This window comes from Alexandromys fortis, unplaced genomic scaffold (genome assembly GCF_014885135.2).
Source record: "Alexandromys fortis isolate MF-2015 unplaced genomic scaffold, M_Fortis_MF-2015_v1.1 scaffold_64, whole genome shotgun sequence".
Taxonomy (NCBI): Eukaryota; Metazoa; Chordata; class Mammalia; order Rodentia; family Cricetidae; genus Alexandromys; species Alexandromys fortis.
Window position 1 is genome coordinate 6,699,219 of NW_026067976.1, and position 24,193 is coordinate 6,723,411.

At 45.4% G+C, this 24,193-nt stretch overlaps 1 protein-coding gene across 5 annotated transcripts in view; it reads left to right on the forward strand.

The window, feature by feature from the left end:
* The first annotated feature begins 1,561 nt into the window (after nucleotides 1-1,561).
* Nucleotides 1,562-24,193, forward strand: part of Frem1 (FRAS1 related extracellular matrix 1) — a 153,545-nt gene continuing 130,913 nt past the window's right edge. For 4 of the 5 annotated variants that reach the window (XR_007594476.1, XR_007594477.1, XM_050157418.1 and 1 more), the window contains exon 1: nucleotides 1,562-1,856. The gene's annotated coding sequence lies outside the window, so the exon portion shown is untranslated. The remainder of the gene's footprint in view (nucleotides 1,857-24,193) is intronic. The other variant, XM_050157416.1, reaches the window with a different exon arrangement.

A 24,193-nucleotide genomic window follows, 5' to 3' on the forward strand; every position in this document is an offset into this window, starting at 1 on the left:
TAGCATTTGCAAAGTGGATTCTACATTTCAACTAACTGCACCTAAAACTGTCTTCATTTCTTTGGTGGTGAGCTATTCACAACCTGGAGAACTTTTAAGTCCGTTTGAAAGCAAAATTACCTTGCCCCGTTTCTTCCCCATCATCATGGTGGCTTGCTTTTTGCCCTCTCAGACAGCACAGGCTTGCTGCACTGCGGCTGTATTTGTTTACAGCGTTTATTTCCCTTACTTGCTTATTCCAAGTTTACCTGCTTCCTCTCACAGTCCTGCAAGAAAGCAGAGGCTTCTTGAAGATTCTAAATCTCCCAGGACTCTGAGTAAGTGTTTTATGCACCTTTACTAAGAAAGTTTCCACAAACCATGCTTTAAAGATCAAAATTGTTTCCCTCTCTTCTTTTGTATCAGTTTTCATTTTTGCATTATTGACCTCCCCACGTTTCTTTCACTCCTCTGCTCATGTGCCCCCCCCCCCCCCCCGTTCTTTTTTCCACCCCTGCTTTCCTAATTAGGAAGGGGCAAGGCATGGCAAAAGCCTATCAACAGCACATCCATGTGGAACTGGATTTATCTATTTTTAAATCTGCACATTTTATTCTAATAAACAATGGGGTTCTTGATCACACTGTGGTACATGCATACTTATGTCCTGTTCACTCCTTCCCAGACCCTCTCTTGTCTCCCCAACCCCCAACCTCAAACCACCCCTGTGTTTTTGTGTCTTTGGGGTTTGCAGTGCCTTTTGCCTTGGGCTAAGGTTTCCGCAAGTCTCCACACGCGGTTTCCCAAAGTGAGGTCCTGCCCCGACTTCTCAATTATGACTCCTTGAGAAGTTCAGCCAGAAAAGTGGGCTGCTTTTACTTCCGGTGGGAACAAACACAGGGAGGCAGTTTCTTATATAGTCGTTAGCCCTTTACCCACTGGATCCCGAGATTAGACGAAAGATCTGCTTTTAAGAGAGTTCCACCTCTCCACGGGTCACGTACCTGAGCTGGCAGCCGCGCCAAGTATTTCATAAATGAAGGACTAAGTGTTTGTCGAAGTTAGAATCCAGGATCTAAGATCCATTCTTGCATCTTTTTCTTTAAATACCATGACAGAAGTTCAAAAGGGCCAGTCCCCTCCCCCACCCCCTCCCAAAGCTGAGCATGGCCTCTGAATTTAAATATCGACCTTTCGGAGCTGGAACTGCGTCCTGGAAAAGGGGTGCAGGGAAAAGTGTGTTTGAAGAGTCTGTGCGAACGTGTTTGTGAGTGTAGGATGAGCCTGCCTGCACGTGTGTCAGAGTGAATCCCTATGTGTGTGTGTGTGTGTGTGTGTGTGTCCTCACAGGGGAGACTGCCTCAGCTCAGCCAGCGGTGAGAGTGAGAAAGGAAGCTGGGAAGAGAAACGACCGACCTATTAACAAAAGCTCAGTTTTGTCCCTGCTGACCAGCCAGCAGGCAGAAGGGACCGGAGCTGAGGCTCCCCGCCAGGGGGGTCGGGCTCCCTGCGAACAGTCGCAGGCATCCTTGCCACGCCTTCCTTAACCCGCCCTTCTCTGGGGAGTGCAGAAACTTGGCGCTGGGGAAGTAAGTTTCCTGAGCCACGGCAGCGGCTTTGGAGGAGACCAGCAAACCGTGTTGTGTCTGGGAATCTCCAAGCCTCTACCTATTTGTGTTGTGTGGCTTCATGGATTTTCAGTACCAAGAAAGCCTCAGCTTACTTGAAAGACTGGAATTTCAGCTCTCTTCCTTGACTGGGATGTTTTCTCTCCCTCTTCCTCTGAAAACTCTTTAAACTCGATTACCAGGTCAGGACCACCAGCCCTTCACTTCCCAGGGTGTCTAACTCTTGGCTTGGAAAGAAAACCACCACCTGTAAGTACCCGCTTCCGGTGCTTGTCTGCTCTTGACTGAAGGTTCTGTTAGCAGAGTGCCCCAGCGGTGGGCAGCTGGGAGCAGCAGTGAGCGGAAGGTTGAGGGGCAGCTTGCTAAACTTTAATTCTGCTAACTCAGAAGGCGGGCACTTGCGTGTTACCAAACCAAACGCCTCCGCGTGCCTAACTCTTGATTCCACCCTCAGGGTACTCGTAAGGAAAAAAACCGTTTTACATTTTTGTGAGGATTTCCCTGAAGTTAAGAGTTTTTTTTTTTTTTCTTCCCTCAGCTAAAGGAAATGACTAAGAGAAAAGATACAAAATTAACAGGATAGGTAATACCCTCAGGGGCTAAGACTCTAGAGCATGGGTGGTCTCGGGAACTTTTGAATAGCTTGGTTACATTTGGATATGTTGTTTCAAAGTATGAGTCTTGTTTTGTAGGGATGAAAGGCAGTTCGAGGAGGCAAGGAAATCATTGTTCTGAAGGGTGACCGGGGTTTAGGCTTCCAGCAGCTCATGAGAATGAGATTTGGTTCAGAGACTTCAGGGCTGGAGTAAGTAACTAATTTCTGGGAGTTTTCATCCCTGTCACAGACATCACCTTTAAGGCATTTAACTTTAGTTTCTGGGTTTTGCTTTGTTCTGTTTACTGTGGCATTCAGTCTTGATGAGTGATGTGGCTTTGAAAGGAGTTTCAAGGACTAGTTCGTGTTTATAGGTGGGGATGTTGCTGGGGAGATTAACCCCTTCTGGGCTGCTTTGCAGACCCAAGGAAGAACTGGGCGCTCCTTAGGTGTCTGCTCTGCAAAATCATGGCCCTCCCTTGCTCTTCCGAAGCTGGTGAAGTTTCATGCTGGCATCTTGTGCCTGTCACCTTAGTAAAATGTCTTTGGTGTAACTTCTAGCTGAATCTGCCCTTTCCGTTCTGAATTCTCAAAACTCAGTATAGATAAGAATCTAAGATGGTGGGTCGTACATCTGTAATCCCTGCACCAGGGAGGCTACAGCAGAAGGATCACAAGTTAAAGGCCAACTTGGGCAGCTTAGCAAGACTGGGGAGAGAGAGGAAAGAGAGGAGAGAGAGAGAGAGAGAGAGAGAGAGAGAGAGAGAGAGAGAGAGAGAGAGAGAGCCAGGAGTCAGTCCCCTTTGGACTTGGTGAAAAATAGTTTATTTACCCAGTGTTGGGACAGGAATCTTCCCAGGTCGATCTGATGCAGGTGATACTGCCTTTGAGTAAACACTGCCGTACACTGTTCTGGGCAGTTAAATTCTTTAAAGTCATGTTTTTAGTTAATATCAAACTCCGTGTCTGAGTAATAAGCCTGAGCTTCAGTTGATGCTAACCAGGACTCATGTGGAACATAAATTTGCCTTCTTGACTGCCACACCAGGGCTTTCTAGCCCCTGTCCTCCCCTGCTGTCCCTGCGATCTGCCTTCCCGTGGCTGCGAGTGACAGTGATTTGTGTGCAGGTACCGGGATGGCATGTTGCCAGATGCTGGTCTGCACAGCCAGCTTGCCCCTCGGGGCTTAGCAAGGCTGGTCTTGGACACTTGATCTCTGGGGGTGTTATTCGCTGTCTGGGGATGCTGCAATGCTGGGGCTGGGCTGGAGTGAGTTGGGCCGAATGAAGCCGGATTTCTTGGAAGAGCGCAGGATCCTATTCCTAGAAACTAAGTATGTCTCAGGCCAACCCTCGGTGACTGAGAGGAAGTGGCTCTTCATGCTGCAGTCCTCATGTGACAACAGACGAGAGCTAGAAGAGCCTGTAACCCAGCCTCAAGTTTGATGGCATTCAGTAGACAGCAACCAGGGTGTGCTTATCAAGGCCCGGTTCCTGCTCTGTCCTCCTCCAGGCTCAGTGCTAGTGTCTAAGGATTCCAAAATGACCAATAGAGACGGCATGGGCAGGGTCCTGGTCCTCACTGTGTTTCCAGTCTCCTGTTGGCAGGAGTCTTAGGCTGGCACCTTCATGTTCTAACCGCCCCTTCCTCTGTTAGATCCACTGAGTTTCCTCCTTTCTCTTCCATGCTGGGGTCAAAGGCCAACCTTGCTTACAAGCTGCACACCAGCCCCAAGTTTGGGTATGATTCTAACATTGACTGACTCTGTCTTCTAAATGCAGACATAAAGTGTGAAATCTCATAAGCATTTGTTTGCGGGGTAGGCCCAAGGGTTTATTTTACCATTTTTTCTTTAAAAAAAAAAATCTTAATTGCATCTTCCAGATTTTACTCTCACAAGGGCCGGGATCACTAGTGTCTTCTTATTGGAGCGAACACCCACCCCTCACAAGGGGATCAAGTAGCTCCCTGGGAAGGCAGTCTCTCTGGGCCAGGTCACCCAGGAGGTCTTACCCTCTTATCTTGTCTGAATCTGATGTAGCTCACTCTTTGGAGAGCTGGGTGGTCTGAACAGGCCTTGTGGCTTCCATGGTGCACAGCTTGCAACCTGACCCCTCCACTCAGGAGGCTCCTGTGCATCTTGGGGAGAGGCTCCCACAGAAGGTGCTGGGAAAACAAAAGGCAAACAAAGCCCCCCCCCCCCCCAGATGGAATCTTGGTTGTCTGACTGCCATGTAGCTCCTTTTACCTCCGTGACAACAGCGCTATTTCAAAGGACTTGAAAACTTGGCCATCGAGATAGGGGAGTGCCATGTGATTTCCACGTAGCCTCCAGCAGCCTGAGACACTCAGTGTCTAGTAGGTTGACTGCAGGCTGCGGGCTGGGATCTGGCAAAGTAAGTGCACACTTAACATAGTGTTCCTGCCCCTCAGTGGAAAGTTTTCGCAGAAGGCAAACACAGTTGGCTGTTTTGTTTGTTTGTTTGTTTGTTTGTTTTCCTTTAGATTTGTCTATTTTCATAGGGGTGGTGATATTTGGGAATGTGTATTAAAAGATCCTCAGAAACGCTCCCTTCGGGCATCATTGGAAGGCTGCTCAGGTCGCAAGTCACTCTGCACTCCCAACTTTATTTTCCTGTCTGGCCCCTAGAGACAGGGAGTAGATAAACATTCCAGGACTGACACCAGGCTTGCACCCTGGGACTCAACTCTGCTTTCTATCAAACGCTATCAGCGGCCCAGTGGTTGGTTACGGATGCTCTGTCGTCTTCCCTTAAGGAATCACACACACACACACACACACACACACACACACACACACACACACACCCCTCTGTGTCCTGAGGCCCCTGCCCTGCCACCTCATCCCAGGGTCTGCCTTCCTCCTTAGCACAATTCTTCTTTTGTTAACAAGAGATGGGTGGCACCTGCAAAGAGAGAGACTTCAGAAGGTGCAGAAATCCCCGGGGGAAGTTTGCCCTAAATGTGGAAATGCTGTTGAAAATTCCCTATCAGACCCCAGAAGCCTGGCTCATCCTTCCTGTGAGCGCCCTGGGAGGACCCTCTTCCTGGACAATGTCATGCTTTGATTCTGTCTTATGTGGGTATCCCGCTCTGTGACAACATGGTTGATGTTTCTGTTCCAGTCTATAAACCGAGACATAACACTGATGGCACAGCCAGCGGACATGTTACGAATAAGTCCCAACCCAGGCTGCCGTGTCCCTGGACCCGAAACTTCAATCAGGCCAGCCAGCTACTGTCTGGAGAGTGAAACAGAGGGCATGAATACTTACCTTGCTGGATAAGTTTGCATGTGGTCTTTGCAGTGATGAATCTTATTTGAGAGAGGGCTCGTACAGGTGCGAAGACTGGAGAGGAGCAAAAATGTGGCGAATTGCGTAATATACTGGAAATGAAAAGAGAAATAGATGGTGTGGTTTTCTTCCAGAGCCCTCTGACTGGGTGGGGCAGACCCTAGCCCGCCACTGCCCTCTGACTGGGTGGAGCAGTTGCTAGCCTGCCACTGCCCTGGATTCTATCTCAGAAGTGACTGGTATCAAAGACTAAAGGCATTGGGGCAGTCATTTCATCTTTCTGACTCTTCTGCCTCCTGAGCTGGAGAAGTCGTTTGAGATAAGTGTGAAAGGAGATGGAGCATCTTCTTACTTTGCATTTGGCTTTATTGTAAAAGCTGCTTCAGTTTCAGGGAGAAACGTTTGAGAATCTGAAACTCTTGGGTTGTGGCATCGTAAGTCTGACTTGTCTGCAAATGGAAAGACAGAGCCAATTCCGCACACAGAGCATGGCCCTCTCCTCCCCGACTGACACTTTTTCTCCAGCCCTGATATTCCCCTGGGGTCAGTTATTCAGGTGATAGACATTGTAGAGTTTCTCTAGACAGCACCCAGCCCAAATCTGGAGAAATTTGAGTGAGCAGAAGCTTGTGACCTTTATCTTGAAGCCGCTTCCAGGCCAGGGGACAAGACAGAAAACTTTAGTTTTAAAAACCTAGTGATGAAATGCCTGCTGTGGCCCAGCGCTGCTGGATTCTGTGGGAGCAGAGAGTGAGATCCAGAAGGAATCCATAGGATTTGGCCAGGTGAGCCAGGCAGTGGGAAGACAGGCTGCCCGGAGCAGGAGGCTCTGAGCAGAGATGGTAATGTTTAAGGAAGGGCAGAAGTCACACTTGACCAGCAGGCCAGTGGCCAGGAGATGGTGGTAATAGACAAGCCTGGAGAGGAGGGCAGGGGGAGTCAATCTCACACCCAGAAGGTAATCCAGAAAGTGCACAATCCCCACTCCTTCCCTCTGACAGGGGGCTGAGCCCTTCTCATCGCTGGCTGGAAATAAGTGGAACCATTCCCCAATTCTCTCTGGTTCTCTGTCCTACAGCCGTGGTGAGGTTGCCTTCCTCAAATAATTACTTCCAAAACAGGTCTGCTTTTTCTCATACATGTGCAGTTAATTTTGAAGATATATAGAGTTACACATTTTTGCTTATTGAATGCCCTGGCTAGGGTCCACCATTCCAACCTCAGTTATCAAGGCTGTGGATCTAGAATATGTCCTCAGTGACAGCAGTCAGCCGCTAGGATTTGTGCTGTCTGTGATTCGGGTAGGTTTGTCTTCTACAGCTTTGTTTGGGGACTTAAAGCAGCACTGAGACAAGTCCCAGATGTCTCTCAAGAAAAACGATCTCTCTCTCTCTCTCTCTCTCTCTCTCTCTCTCTCTCTCTCTCTCTCTCTCTTCTCTGTCTTTAAGAAAGAAACTAGTCAGTGTCTTTGTAACCTGTAATCATGGCAGGATCTAAGTTGTATCATGTGTTTTCTTTTCTCCTTCCTCCTCCTTCTTTTCTTCTTTCTTTTTCTTTTGAGACAGGGTTTGAGTTCCATGATTAAGGGCAAGCACCACCACCACCCAGCACTGTCTTTTTGTTTAAAAAAAAAAAAGACACAATAACTATTGAACTATTGACTTCATTTTTTTTTTAAGATTTTTATTTATGATGTATACAGTGTTCTGTCTGCATGTATGCCTACTCGCCAGAAGAGGGCACCAGATCTCATTACAGATGGTTGTGAGTCACCATGTGGTTCATGGGAATTGAACTCGGGACCTCAGGAAGAGCAGTCAGTGCCCTTAACCTCTGAGCCATCTCTCCAGCCCTTTGACTTCATTTTTTAAGTCTATTCATTGAAAGCCTACTATTTGCTACAGACAGCTTAGTTCCTCTGCCTTCAAAACTCATAGAAAAATAGAAGCACAGAACAAACGTCTTGGAATGGATTTAAATAAAAATACGGTCTACAGTGGCAGAGAGAAAAATATCTCTGAGGGGGACAGTTGGGATTTAGAGCATCTAAGCGGGCGTGTGTGTGTGTGTGTGTGTGTGTGTGTGTGTGTTTGTGTGTGTGTGTGTGTGGATTTCAATGGTGTTAACAAACGTGAAGGGTGGCAGTGACAGCAAAAGCAGTAATCGCACAGGCCGTGTGAATCTGGCCCCTAACAGGAACTCAGCATCATTTAAGGCTCTGTGTCTTGAGGACCAGTCAGTCCCCCAGCAGTTAAAGCCTTAACAAGCCGTTTCAAATTGCAGACCCAGTGATAGCCTTTCCCCTCACTCTCTTTGCCTTCGTTCACTTGGCGTTCTTGTCCTTGAATGTTTCCTTCTTCCCTGTGGAGCTGGACAACTGCTCACCACATGCCACGGAGCGTGCCTCGGATCTGCTGGCCACGGCTTCTGCTGACTTCTCGTCTGCTTTTAGACAATAGATCTGAACGAATCCACACAGTGTTTATTGGAATGGTTTTACTTAAATAGGAAAGGAGCTGGCGCCCTAAGCCTTTCGTCTTCGTGGGATGAGGAGAAAAGCTGCAGCTGGAGGTGCCATTTGGCAATTAAAAATTGACTTGGGGGGTGGGTGCTGCATCGGTAGAGAGGTAGGAGTTGCGTGGCTGTTTGACTATTTTAAATAGCAAGCGAAGAGTCAGGTAGCCACTGCCTTTTGGTGTTAGCTTGTCCTTCAGATTGTTAAGACACTGTGGAGAAATAAACTAGACTGAAACCTGTAGCCACACACAAAGCTCCGCTTACAAAATCAGCTCATGGTGTGTGTTCTGGAGTCGGTGTTCTGCAGGCTAGGGTCAGAGGGAAAGTTCCTTAAGGAGGACTTCCGACTAGCTTTTTACTGTTGTCTTATCTTTCAAAAGCCCCAGATGGAACCCATTTTATCTTTCTCACTTGGCCATAAAACCCAGGTGGTGCTGATTTGATGGCCCCCAAGGAGGAGGGAGCAGCACGTGGGGCCGCAGTGTGTGGTGCCCTGTGCCCCATTTTGTGTTACAACTGGTCTCTGGCCTCGCTCGTTGATGGCTGATGGATTGCCTGACTAGGAACAGTGGTCTTCATTTACTCCCAACGAAGAGACATTTCCTGGTCTGTGGCTGTGTATGTTCCTTTGTTGTTAGGTCCCATATGTGTGGAAATCAGGGCCCGTGGGAAGCATGGCTAGGAGGATCCTGGGCCCTAACTCTTGTTGACTTCAGTGTTTGCCTTCAGTGAGCATAGGCAATGGAAACTACGTGAGCCCATGACATAGACACGGTCATGCTGAGTTCTACATCAGAATGGCGCTCACAGGCTGTGTGCAGACATTCTGCATGGCTGAACTGAGAGCCCTGTGACCGAGAGGCTTTAGGACAATGTCATAGTGAGGTGTGCAGGTGCTGGAAGTGTGAACAGTTGAGAATTCTGTTAATTAAAACAACAATAACTTCGACAAAAGCTATTCGTTGAGGCTGAGAAAGCTCAGCTAGCATATTATCTTATATTGAAATTCTTTTTCCAGTCAAAAAGTTAGGGGCACGACTAATGCCTAATACTCGTATGCAAGATCTGTCTACAGAGAGAGACGAGCTAGAGAGTGTGGTATGCTGTTATCATCATGGTTTATCCTCTCATGTGCATCCTTTCACAGACTGGGGGGAATAAAACCAGGAAAAACGTTAGCCTTGGGAGTAATTAAGCTTATTGTTTGTATGTGTGTGCCTGTGTACATGTGTATGTATGTGTACATGTGTGTCTGTGTACATGTGTGTCTGCGTACATGGGTGTCTGCGTACATGTGTGTCTGTGTACATGTGTATGTCTGTGTACATGTGTGTCTGTGTACATGTGTATGTCTGTGTACATGTGTATGTCTGTGTACATGTGTGCCTGTGTATGCATATATGTGGCTGTGTGCTTGTATGTGACTGTGTGCGTGTGTGTCTCTCTCTGTGTGTACATATATAGCTTTTGTCTTTCAAGATTTGCAGTGAGTGACTAAGCAAAATAAATTGTGGTAACATAAAATTCTAGTTAAACTTTACACTGATTTTTCATTTACATTTCTTTCTGTCATTTCGATAATTCCAGAAGCTACCAAGTTTGTACAAACTTTGTTTGTATGACTAGCCGTTATACTCAGTGAAAGGTAACCCTGATGATGGCAGATTTGGGGCTTCTTGCCTTCTTTATCCTCTTGGTCTAAGCCCTTTCGCTCCCTGTCTCCTTTGCAGCAGCCCTGCCCAGCCACCGCACACTGGGTCTGTTGCTGGCACTGGTCCTCGAGGTAATGCCCTCAGCTCCAGTCCCCCCCCCCCCCCCCCCCCCCCCCCCCCCCCCCCGCTTGCTTTACTCTGGCCCGGAGACTCCCTAATTCTGGGAATGTTCTCAGCCCCAAGAGCCCGACTTTGGATGCTAGGGTTTCTTTGACCTCTTCCTAGTTTTCAGTATTTGTGGCCTTCCAGTCTCATTTCTTCATTAGAGTCACCAACAGGTCTTTTGAGTTAAGATGACTGAGCTCCACCCAGAGAACTTACATCAGAAACACCGACAAATGATGCTTGGGTCATTTGTAACATGAAGCTAGAGATGGGACCCACTAATCGGGGTGGGCATTTGAAATGCTTTCTTATCGTGGTGTGTTCCTGCTGTCGTTAATAATGAAGGCTCACATAGCTGTCCCAGAGCCGTCCACTTCCTTCAGGGCAGAGGAGTGGGGTTGAGGCTAGGACAGTGGTGTATATCCAAAATCGAGGGTCTGCTTACCTGGAACCTCTGGCTCATGGGGACAGGAATGGTGTCCTGGCATTGGCTGAGCTGCAAAGCAAAACTCAGCAAAGGAACCTCAGCATCATCGGCCAACTCTGGCTGAGACAGGCACGTCAGGATACTTTTCACGGAAGAGCCTTTCAGACGGGCTCAGCGATGCCACAGTGGGAGGTGCGTTTGTGTACACTGTGCCTCTAGTGAATATGTTCCACTGGCTAGACACACCGCGAGCCAGCATTCACTTTATTTGATGATTTATTTTATTTTAACTTATGTGTATGGATGTGCATCTGTGTGGCAGAATGTGCATATGAGTGCAGCTGTCTGCGGAGGCCAAAAGAAACCATCGGAGCCTCTGGAACTGGCGTTAGAGGTGATTGCAAGCGGCCCAGTGTGAGCTCTGGGAACTCAGCTTGGGTCCTCTGAAAGAGAAGCTGTGGTCTTAACCAGTGAGCCAGTGAGCCAGCTCCTGTTTTATTTTGTCCTTGTGTGTGTGTGTATGTGTGCACACGCACATGAGTGCATGCACCCGCTCGTGTACACACATAGGCACGTATGTGCCGGTCAGAGAACACTGTTATGTGTTTGTTTTGACCTTTTACTGCATTGAAGACAGTCTCTTCTTCAGAGCTGACTCAGCCCAGATTCGCTGGTCCACATGATTATGGGCATTCTGTCTCTGCCTGGTGTCTCATAAGAGTGTTGGGACTACAGACATTACATGGCGCTTGGGGATCAGAATTTGGATCCTCATGTTTATGTGGCAGGTACCTTACTCACTGAGCCATCTTTTCAGTTCCAAACCAGCATTTTGAATATAGTCTTTTAGAAGATGCCCAAAATACGTTGAACCAAAATTGCTCCATATTTACTCTTAAAATAATTCTGTCTGATTCGCAGTTATCCTACATCCCTCTTCTCTGTTACTCCTTCCTCCTGCATATCTTTATTCAATCAGACATCAAATCAGACATTTGGATTATTTTAGGCTTGTGACATTTGGGAGATTGGCATTGGAGATTTTGTTTTTGAGCGAGAAATCGAACTGTTTTTAACTATGCTGCCCCACGTGCCGCCCCCTGTGCTCTCTACAGCCAAGCTCTGTGCAGGGAGGCAGATTAAGTTTCCCGTTTCCTAAATCCATTAGACTCTGTGTGCCGCACTGCACACTGCAGCAGAGCCTGCTCTAATCAATACTGGCACAGCTGTGCATTCCAGTGGGGTCAATGTGGGAGCACAAACTCAGGGCCAGTGAGACCTGATGGTATTCATCAGGCATTTTGGTTTAGATCTCTGGGATGGAGGGAGCTAGAAAACCTGCTAAAAGGCGAATGGCTAGAACTAGAAAAAAACATCCTGGGCTGGAGAGATGGCTCAGAGGTTAAGAGCACTGACTGTCCTTCCAGAGGTCCTGAGTTCAATTCCCAGCAACCACATAGTGGCTCACAGCCATCTGTAATGAGATCTGGTGCCCTCTTCTGGCCAGCAAGCATACAGACAGACAGAACACTGTATCATAATAAATAAATCTTTTTTTTTTTTTTTTTTTTTTAAACATGCTGAGTGAGGTAACCCAGAACCAGAAAGACAGACATGGTCTGTACTCACTTGTAAGTGGATATTAGACCTAAAGCAAAGGATAACCAGACTACAGTCTACAACCCCAGAGAGACTAGGAAACAAGGAGGATCCAGAGAGACATACATGGATCCCCCTGGGAAGGGGAAATAGATCAGATCTCCTGTGTAATTTGGGTGCATGGGGGTGTGGAAGAGGATGGGGTGAAGAGGGGAGGAGAACGTAAGGGATCAGGAGGGTTGAGTTGGGGGAAGGACAGAGAGGGAGAGCAAGGAAAGAGATACCTTGATAGAGGGAGCCATTATGGGGTTAGCAAGAAACCTGGCACTAGAGAAATTCTCAGAGTACCACAGGATGACCCCAGCTAAGAATTTAAGCAATAGTGAAGAGGGTACCTGAATTGGCCTTCCCCTGTAATCAGATTGATGACTACCTCAATTGTCTTCATAGAACCTTCATCCAGCAACTGATGGAAGCAGATGCAGAGATTCACAGCTAGCACTGGGCTGAGTTCCCAGAATTCAGTTGAAGAGAGGGAGGAGCAATCATATGAGCAAAGAGGTCAAGACCATGATGGGGATAGGATACCCACAGAAACAGCTGACCTGAGCGTAGGAGCTCACTAATCCAGACTGACAGCAAGGGAACCTGCATAGGACCAAACTAGGCCCTCTGAATGTGAGTGACAGTAATTTGGCTTGGACAGTCTTTGGGGTCAGTGGGACCAGGATTTATCCCTAGTGCTTGAACTGGCTTTTTGTAACCCATTCTGTGGAGGGGTATCTTGCTCGGCCTAGATTGGGAAGTGGGGGTGGGGAAAAGGACCTCGGTCCTGTCAGTGTGATATGACAGATTTTGTTGATTTCCCCATGGGAGGCCTCACCCTTTCTGAAGAGTGGGGGATGGAGTGGGGGGAAGTTGGGGGAAGCAGGAAGAGAAGTGGGAGAGGGAATTGGGATTCTTATGAAAAATAAAAAAGATTGTTAAAAAAAAGTGTTGGAATAAAAACCTTAGTGATGCTGAAAAAAAAAAAAAGAATAAAAGAAAAAGAAAACCTGCTAAAACCAGAACTGTCCCCCATACCCCTGGAGTGAGATGTTCCACTCTCATCAACATGTTGCATTTTTTTTTTTTTTTGCCTTGTCTTTTTCTGTTGCTGAGGATCCAGGATCACAACATGGACAGGGTTCTGGCCCCACTCGGGACCAGAGGAGAATCCCTTTAGTCTAACTTATGCGGTGTGTTAAAGGACTCAGCAGATAAGTGTTAAAGCTAACGAACTTCAGAGGACTAGAATGTCTGCTGCTTTTGCAGAGGACCAAGGTTCGGCTCCCAGCACCAACACGGTAGCTCCCAACCATCCCTAACTGCATTTCCAGGGGACCTGTTGCCTTCCATGACAGTGGGCCACACCAGGGCTACATACGTACAAGCAGGGAAATCACTCATACACATAAAGAAGAATCTATTAAATTAATAAACTTTAGGTTTTGAAAAATGTTAGGCTAAAGAAAAGTGAATAGAAGATGGGAATACGAAGTTCGCTTATATTGTCTTCCCCCCACCTAGGTTTCCATATTTCTCACACCAGGGGTTAGTGTGAGCAGATGTTTGTCACGATGGACAAACCGTTAGGACGAGCCCAGGCCCATGTTTATGTTCGGATTCATTCTTAACGTACATTCTATGAATGTTGACAATACTCAGTGACATGTATCTATCACAACACGGTGCTGAAAAAGCTCTTTCTTGAGACAGCATCTTATATATTTCGGCTGGCTGGCTTCCCGTTCACTGTGCTGTAGATGGCGACCTTGAACTTTTGATCCTTTTCTGTCAACCTCCCCAGTGCTGGAATTATAGGTGTATCATCACACCCAATTTATGGATTCTGGGAATGAAACCCAGGGCTTCCTTCATGTTAAGCAAGCACTCGGCCAGCTGAGACACCTTTTGCCCTGCAGTGCTAATTTTAAAACTAACTTTTAGAAAAATTTTCTTTAGGGCTTTGGAAGTCAAGAAAGGGAACTCTTAATTGAGCCTTGACATATTTGTGAGTCTGTGTGTACGTGTGTGTGTGCGTGTGTGTGTATGTGTATGGATGTTACAGGCTTTTATTAACATGTTTAGATAATTTTCCACTGAACTGTTTTATACCCATGAAAGGTATTGGCTGTGTCTAATTTTATAATGTGGAACAAACTCCAAAGAAGAATAGGCTTTGATTAAAGGAACGATGGCCGTATAAAGACTCACGCATCTTTAGCGACTGTGTTCTCTTTCCCTTCAATTTGTTGCATCAAGGGGAAAACCCTCTCACTCCCAGGTTTTAGTAATGTCAAATCAGAAATTTCTTTACAGTTTTCTGAATTATTAAAAACAGCTAGTGGAGCGTGGTGGCCCACAAACAGTCTCGGCTCTCAGCAGCCCATGGCATGGGAGTCTGAGGCCAGTTTGGGCCACAAACTGACTGGGGAGGGTGGAGAAGGAAGTAAAGAAAGTTATAGCTTAAGATGTCTTCAAAACTTTGTTCAGACCTTCAACAGGGAAAACATCCCATTAGAGCTCTGCTGCCTTTATCAGTTTAAGAACTGTGGCTCCTCTGCTCTCCCCCATCCCCTCGAGGGGGCGCTGGCTTCACTTCCACACCCCATTGCACCAGCGAGTGAGACAGCAGAACTGGTTCCTTCGCCCTGGCAGATGCCCGAGCCTCCTTTGGCCCCACTTCTGTGTGTTAGAGCAGAGCCCCAGGGTTTCAGGCTTCCAGGCTGCTGGCCTTTCTGCTGGGATTGGCATCCCAGCTACACTATAAGCATTTAGCTCAACAAATCGCTTCTCTGTTCCCTTAACTGCAAAATGGGAATAATCATAGCCTCCATCCATATGTTGTTATGAAGATAAAATGTGTTTAAACAGAGCCAGGTACAAGCGAATAATACAAGCTTATTTAGCATGGTGATGATTATGTGTCAAATTTAAAGACGTTTCTTCTAGTTCTAGAATTGTGTTATTTTAAATTCTTTGTGAGCATATGTCAATTACCCACCATAATAGACTTCCTTATACATTTATATATGTATACACACATAATTATTCCAATCATGTTTATACCCCCGTTACCCTATCTTGTCCTCCTCCCTGCTTGCTGACACCTCCTCTACCCTGAACTCTCCAGCCCAGGAGCTGGGCTGCTCCTCCTCAGAGGGTCTTCTCTATATAATCCAGATATTTTGGCTACCCGCTCCTTTTTTGGCCCTTTGGCCTCCTGGCTGCTGCACCTGATTCCCCTCTTTCCTTTCTCCTTTCCCCTGCCCTCTCCCCACATGGCCTCACTCAGTCTGGTCCTGTCCACTCTGGACTCTCCCACATGTCCCAGCCTCTACCTAAGCTCTCCCTCTATCTACAATAAGCGTTCTCCTCCACCAAACCCAGGAGTATTTGCGTCCTTTCTTTTTTCATTCAGATTTTTGTTGCTCCAATGAGCTTCATGAGAATTGCTTCTAGGAATCTGGGAGAGCATGGGCACCTTGCCAGTGCTTATACTACTGAAGACAATCTCTCTCCTTACACCATCAATCATCGATACCCATAAATCCTCAAGGAGGAATGGACCCTGGAATCCCTCCTTCCTTTACTTTTGGGCTGGTCATCACAGCTGTCATGAGCTTGAGCCTGGAAGAGCCACCTCATGCCTGGAAGTCAGTGTTGAGGACATGCCGCCATTCCTCAGCCTCTCCCACTCTTTCCACCCTGTTCCGTTCCATGGCTTTTGAGAGAAGTGATACGAATGTCCCACTTACGTCTGAGCATTGAGCGGTCACTTATTCCACATACTGTGATCAGTTGTGTTTCTACAGTTACCACTGACCGGCAAAAAGGAGCTGAGCAAAGCCCACAGTAGCGCTAGTCTATCTATGGCCATAAACAGTGGCTTAGAAGGCAACTCGACAGGCGGTATCATGTCCATTAGCAAAACTGCAGTGATTTTCCCTGTAGGGCCGACGGCCACCCTAGCCATAGGCTGTTGATTGCACTCACAGAAAGCTGTGAATTCCTTGCTGTGACATACACCCCAAATCTAACCTTTTCCATGTTGTGTTTGCCATACTGTAACTAGGGACCAAACCACATCACAGTTTCTGCCATTTATGAACAAGTTTCCTCAGTTACCAGAAGCACACCTTTATACCAGCTCTTTTTGGAAGGTATCTATGGTGACATCTGTCAGTGTGAATGTTATCACTGATGGCATGCAAGTAGGATGCTGCAGGTTGCATAGGTTGCCTGCATATGTGGGCAATCTTCTTCAAGTGAAGTAGAAACTGCTTTAAATGTATTCTGATGGGTTTGGTGGAACCGTTGGAGCAATTCGCTCTTACACCAGTATAACAGATTCCATTTTATAGTATCAAGTACCCGATAGTACATCTTCTCTCATGAAGCCTCCATCCCTCAGGAAGCCGGGTTAACTCTTGTTTCTTATTTGCCTCACATCTACACTGCTTGTTTCGATACAACATCTACTCGTGGATTCTTGTATTTATCTTTAAGCAAGGCCTCCTGGCAGTGAGTGGAGGGGGAAGGCTGAGGGGAGGAAGGCTCCATCGCCACAGTTCTGAGCTGAGTTGAGCAGAGGGTGGGGGTGGGGCTGTGATGAGAGGGACATTTCTGGACTGGCATTGTGACGTGGAAACTGCAGAGTGGGTGATGGGGAGAGCGCTGGCTGCGAGTGTCAGAGTCCTCAGCCTGAGTGTGGCAGCCCTGTGCGGTGGGAGCCTCCTAAGTGCCGCCGCTATTCTTCTGTAGGGTGAGGGGACCACCAGGCGAGACAATACTGGTGACAGAGCACGAGGGAGGAAGATGGTACTGCCACCGTGAGAAGGGCTGGGGATGCTGTCTGCTGGTTGTCTTTGCAGAAAGCATGGGCATAATCGTCTCAATAAGTTCACAGCTATTGGCCATACAATTACACCCTTAGAATCCATTAAGAGGAAGAACCTTAGAGAAAGGGGTTAATTTATAATTAAGGAATCTTCATTGTCTATTGTTAGAGAAACTAGCAATGCAGTTTTAGGCTGAAGCCTGGCTCAGGTGGCCCCAAGGAACCAGGCATAGCCACCACTCGTATTACATCTATTACCTACCTATTACTATCCTATTACTGAAGGAATGATTGTCAGTGGAAAGCAGGGAAGGGAGATTTAGTCAATACCTTGGAAATTGGAACAAATAAAGGAGTTCTATGTCTGTGAGGTGCTAACATGAACTTTAGGTTTGAACAGAAGAACAGCTGGGACAAAGGTCAAGAGGCATGAGCAATCAGGCAGTCCTGGTCAAGATAAGGTCATTCTGAATATAGTCTCACATCTGGTTCTGCAATATGGTGTGATGCAGTCACCCCTACAAATGACTGCTTCTACTCAGGGCACAGCCCGGCTATCATGGGTGGGGGTAGTTAGCCTGACCTTCCAGGTTTTATTCTGACTGCAGTGTTAAGAGACTCACAGCTCTGTGTCTTTAGCCTTGAAGGCAGAAGAGATGGTTAGGTCCCACCAGCTTCTAGACAGACACTCTCAGAGTGCATACATACCTGTAGACTGACATTTCTGTCCTGCCTTGTCCCACAGCCATTCAATCCCAAATAAATACACAGAAGTTTATATTAACTATAAACTGTTCGACCCATTACTCAGGCTTATTACTAACTAGCTCTTATGGCTTAAATTCACCCATAATTCTTGTCTATGTTTAGCCACATGGCTTGGTACCTTTTCTCAGTAAGGCATTCTTATCTTGCTTCCTCTGCGGTTGGCTGGTGACTGACTCCTCCGCCTTTCCTTTTCCCAGAATTCTCCTAGTCTGGTTACCCTACCTATATTTCCTGCCTGGCTATTGGCCAATTAGTGTTTTATTCAACCAATGTGAGTGACAAATTTTTACAGAGTACAAGAGCATTATCCCACAGCACCCGTCCATGCAGATGAGGTTGTTTAGGTCCTGCCAGCTTCCAGGCAGACACTCCTAGAATCAGTACATACTTAATGTCAAGTCAAACAGGGTCTGACCAAAGTAAAGGAGAGATACAAAGGGAAGGCAGAAATGACTTGGTTTTATCCTAGTTAGAGCTACCCTGTGCAGGCAAACCAGGAGCCAGTGCTTTTTATCAGACTGAGTTTCTAGGTGTCTGTCCCAGGAACTATGTGAATGTGGCCGTAGAATGAACACAGGAGCAACATGGCCACCCAGTGCACAGGTGAAAAGTAAGACAGCAAGGCATGTTCAACACTAAGGAAAATGCTTGGGATAGAACGCCATGCTGATGGGAAAGAACAATAGCATCTCTATAGAGCATGGCTCCAGTTAAGGATAAAACTGTATGCATACACCACACACATACACACACAAGTCACCAAAGAAACCTGAGTATTTTCTGTGGACGTTAAGGAGTGTATTTTTATCCTTTCCTCAGGTCTCTTTACATCGCTAATGAATGAGCATATGTTTTATATTTAAAACAGAAACCTATTTTCAGAGGAAGCAAATAAATTGATACATAAAATGAAATATATGGGTTAGCTGATTTCTAAGATCCTCAAATTATATATTCGGTGTTCTTAATTAATTTATTTCAACATTTCATAGAGGAAACAGTGCTATAGAATGAACCAACCTGTATTTTATTCATTTAAGAATCTGCAATTACAAAAGGACTTGTTGGTTTCGAGGCCTTTAAAGCAGCTGAGCTTTATGGCTTATATGTATCTTTTCATTTATTTTCCCTAACATGCCTATAAAATAGTCTCTATTATTATTCTGATTTTTATAAACTATGACTTTAAAAAGTGACCTCATAATCACAATAAGCCTAGCACTTACTAAGCAGTTAAACACACACACACACACACACACACACACACACACACACACACACTTTAAAACTGGAGTGGTTCAGAATGCTCTCCATACATTGTTTTAGGAAGTAGGCAGTGATTTTTATGTATTTGAGAAACACAGAGTAGGTAACTTATCCAAGGCCATCATCATTCTGACCTTGTACTTGCTAGTGGAGTCCTGTTTTTGCCCAATTAGGACCCTGGCACTTGGTTTCTTTGTTACACTGATTCACATTGTGCTAAACCTTTTTATTTCTCCCGGTTTGCTTCATAAGCCCCAGGGTCTTTTATCTACAGCATTTAAACCTTTAACAATCTCTGCTATGGTTCTAAACTGCAATGGGTGACTGTGCTCAGTCAGTTTCACTGGAGGCAGTGAAGTCGAAGAACTGGCTGTCACTTTAAGAGCGCTAATTAACAAAGGGGCTTCCTACTCCCCAATCCTAGTATATGCTCTGACCCCTTACACTGTAAGCAAAGTTTAAAGGCCTTGAAGCCAACAAACCCTTTCATAATTGCAGATCTTACATGAATAAAATACAGGTTGGTCCATTCCTTAACATTGCTTTCTCCATAAAAATATTTTTAAAGTAAAAACATATCATTTAAGGATCTTAGAAATCAACATAATAAGAATATGCTGTTAGCAAAAGCACACACATATGTACATTGGCATACTAAAAAAAATTTAAAGAAAAAAAAACCCTTAGAATTTTCAGGCTCTTTCTTTTCTCATTATTATTGTCTCTCTGAGAAAATCACTTAGCAAATCCCTTGTTTGGTGAGACTGTAGGGCTTTTCCACCCCTGGGGCTTCTGCAGCAGTTGAGACTCCATAGGAGCTTAAGAGCCAACTTCCTGTTGTCTTTTTAGAATGTGGCTCAAGTCTGGGTGGAAGGGAGCACAAAGAGGTCCCCAGGATGAAGAAGAAACATCCCTGAGTTGAACACTTCTTCCACAGAGCGGCTGCTACTCCTGCTGCTGCTGCAGCTGCGGCTATGACCTTTAGACCTTCGGAGATTTTGGACGCTAGCTCATGATGGCTTCTAACAAGGGGCAATTAGACTTCCCTACCTCAGGGAAAAGGGGACAGAGGATCCAAAGTTCCTAGCAAAGGCCTGCTAAACCTTTATTTCCTCAGCTACACACAGAGAAGGACTTTGTCTACTACCAGACGGCCTGTTCGTCCTCAGGACTCTTCCTGACTTGCATTTCAATGCCCCTGGTGGCCAATTCATACCACATGTGATTTGAATTCAATTCATTTGTGACAGGGACAATTATATTCAGCTGTAGGTTTATACAACTTTAAAATTTGATTTATATAGATTATTTTGGAAAATATGTGCAGAAAAATTTTGGTCATTTAAAAAACACATCATAAAAACCCCAAGGCAGCTTTGAAGTTTACTCTAATTGGAACTTGCAAGGTTTTAATGTGGAAAAGAGTAAAAAAGTTGTGTTGACTTCCTTCCCGTTCTCGCCAAGGCTCTAACGGCCTCTGTATGTTTGGGAGGGTGGGATGGGTTGATCATGATCTGCCTATTTTTTACACAAAATTCTATTATTGGTTTATTTTCTTTCTTAGGGGTTCTTAGGGCACTTGTAGTAACTTAACTGTGAGTCAGAGACAGGCATGGTGGCAGTTGGTGGCACATGGTCCTAATCGCAGTAATTGGGAAGGTGAGGCAGTGTTTGAGGACAGGCTGTGCAGCATCATGAGACTTTACATCAAAATAACCAAATAGATGGATAGATAACAGACAAATGTAGCTGATAGGTGTAAATAGATGATAGATAGGTTCCCCATAGACAGAGAGAGCTGTGAGCCATGTGGCCTCATCCACATATTGCTAGGATAAAAAGAACTAGCAATCTTCTTCAGTCAAGGCATAATGACTATTTGGTATGCTGCTGAGAAGAATAGTGAAATAAAGACAAATTCTGCAAAGCACAAACCAAATTAACAAGGCCATGTGATAGGTGATTGGTGACTGTGCTGGGCCCAGGCAGGGAAGGGCAGTTGACTGCCATGTTTTATGTAGCTACCACTATAAAACCAGAGATGAAGGGCAGTGAGTGAGATTCTCATCCAGGAGCACCCCAGCTATCATCCCAGCATCACTGGGAATTTCCATTTCTATGAGAAGCTGGGGGACTTGGGAATCCACTGCTGCTCCTCCTGTGCCTAGAAAAGCTTACATCAATGCAGAGAACACCTGCTCTCAGGGCTCAGCCCACAGCCAAGGAAGAAATACAAGCACACAGGTCTCTCGTATCGGTAAAATGATATTAAATTGCTTGCTTCTGCTCAGGACAGTTCAGGAGAAAGTTTCTATATGGAAACCTTTGTGGATTTTTATAAGAGTCCAACACAGGGCGATTTTATGCTTTCAGAACATTTTCACACATTTGGATCAGCTTGTAAAGGAATATTTAGAATACATGCTTTTCACATGAAGGACCAGCGATGGTGGGAAATGGTCAGGAAAAGAAGGACTGATTTGCAGGCGAGCCATGAGAGGTTTGAAATACTGCAGAACAGCTGACTGTTGAAGGCAAGCTGGTGGGTGTGAAAAATAGTTACTAACCATTCAGGCTGTACAAAAACACAAAACAACTAGCAAACTTTCAGAGGTACCAACAGCCCTACCTTTAAAATGGTTCAGTAAGAAACCTATATGGGTTAAACAATGGCTTTTAACAAGAGAGAAACTGCAGGATTTAGAACAGCTGGTACAGGAGCAACTAGATGCTCAGCATATTGAAGAATCAATCAGCCTTTGGAATTCTCCTGTATTTGTTGTTAAAAGAAATCTGGAAAATGGAGAATGGTGACAGATATAAGAGCTGTTAATAAGGTGATTCAACCAATGGGCCCTCTACAGTCTGGAATTTCTTTGATTTCTTCCCTATTGCCTAAAGGATAGCTCTTATAGTTATTGATTTACAGAGGAAAAACTTGCCTTCACAGTACTACTTACAATAATTCTCAGCCTACTAAAAGATAGCAATGGAGGGTCCTCCCACAGGAAATGCTAAATAGTCTCCACCCTGTGCCACTATTTTGTAAGTCAGCCATTGGAAATAATATGTAAGCGATTACCTAAATCAATAGTTTACCATTATACTTCATTCTGGGCTACTGTGGGACTCTTTTGTATGCCAACAGGCAGGATTTGCTTTTTTTTTTTTTTCCAAAGCAAAATCTGATGGGGCTCAAAGCCATGCTCTAAGCTCCCCTGAGTGGTCTAGCCCAATAACCCTAGTAACTCTTTGACCCATGGGAACCCATAACAGTGACCTAAACAAGCAATTGGCAGGTGGATTCTGAGGAGTTGACTTGGGCCTATGTTGAGACCAAGAAAATGAAATTCTCAAGATGTGTTACATTTCTATTTGAGTGTTGGTCAGCAATATTGGCTACATTCAGACCCAGGGACTCCACCAGAGACACGACAATCACCACCATCTTGTCTGTCGAGATAAAAGACCTTCATTATCTATGATATCTTACTGCTTGAGAGTCTTTGTTATTTTTCTGTTTTTCTTCTTGTTTCTGTCTTTTTCCTTCTCTACTTTGCCGTATCTTGAAGTAGAAGAAAAACTAAAAGCAGAAGACTGTTTTCCCTACAAAAGTTAATTAAAACATAAATAAAACACAAAAGCATCCATGTATCTATGGTCCCTGACTCTGCAACCATCTCATAGATCCTGTTGATTGAAGGATACATTTTATTTGTTGTTCAATCTGTAAATTGTAACTCTTATACTCCTTTTTCCCCTTTGAATTGTTTAGCCTCTGCTTGATTTTGAAATTCGTTATTCAGTTTCTTATTATGCATTCTGCTTTAAGATTGTAAAGGGAAAATGGAAATGTACTCTGGCTTTTATGGATAGTAAGTTATCATAAGAGAAATGAAGGCAGTATTTGCTATAATATCTTAAAGTATATCAGAGAGGAGTTTATTTGGCTTTCTAAAGTTGTGTACATAAAATAAAACCTTGATTTATGTAGCCTGCCTTCTTAAGACATTGCTAACCAAAATGTAAAGTTATCAAGTGCAAATCGATGAGCTGTGTCAACAGTGCTGGGGGAACTTCAAATGAGAAATTCCCTCCACAACATTAGCTTATATGCAAGTCTGTGGGTTCATTTTCTTGATTGCCAATTTGATGTGGGAGGCTGAGCCCAGTGAGGTCAGTAACACCCTTGGACAAGTTTTCTTTCTTATATACATACATGAACACACAGAGGTGCAGCTTTTATTGTTCTACCAAATGGAAACAAAACATACATTCTCTTCTGCATTTGATCTAATCCACAGCATTTTGTGGAAATGATTCCAAGCCAAGAAGTGCATTCCCAATTGCAGTATATGGCCACATCACAGTTCCTGGTCTGAGCAGGTTGACTCTGTCCAGTCATTCCCTTGGTGATGGGTATTTGCTTTGTCTGGGGTATTGCTACTCTATTGAAGGCTGCTTTGATCTCTGTGGGAGAGATTCCCAGTTTGCTTAGGGATCACAGAATAGAGAGATTTACAGTTCCTCATGTGTTTACATAAGGTGATGACTGGGAAAGGCTGGCTGGCTGTTGAAGCTACTTCCCCAAAGGCCTCAGAAAATGGCCTTTTCCAGAGCTAGAAATCCCAATGTTGAAGGTGAATTGTTGAGCCCAAGTTCATCTGTCCTTTTATGATAACTTTCGGCAGTTGGGTTGACTTGGTGTCTTAGTTAGTTAGGGTTTCTATCACAGATAGAACATCCTAAGAGTTTCTTTCATCTTACAGTCTGCAGTCCACCATCCAGGGTAGTCAGAGCAGGAACTCCAGGTAGGAGCCTGGAGGCAGGGACTAATGTGCAGGCCGTAGAAGAATGCTGCATACTGTCTTGCCCCCTCTGGCGTGTTCTTATACAACTCAGGACCACCTGCCCAGGGATGGCAGTGAGGAGCTAGGCCCTCCCACATCAATCATTAATCCAGAAAATGCCAGAGAGGCCAATCTGATGGAGGCATTCTCTCAATTAAGAATCTCCTTTTCCATATGACTCTAGCTGACATCTTGATTGATTGACAGTGTTTTTCATGATGGTAGTTATTTCCCTTTTATTTGAAACGATGACTCACGTTGTAGACCAGGCTACCTTTGAAATCACAGAGCTCTACCTTTTCTGATGCCTGACTTGGTCCACTATAGTCAGCAAAAGTCTACAGCAGCTTTACCAGTTAAGCTATGGTTTCACAGTTCCTGGTAGCTGCTATGGTTTCAGCTCACTGGGCTCCAATAGGGTGGAGAGAATGACTTAGGGTGAATCTACTTTGACACTGCTTCTGGTCACCCACAGAATTTACTTCCCTGTATGAAGAGAGCTCACACAGGCTTGCTGCTCCCAGGTCACCAGGGAGTTTGATGCTGCA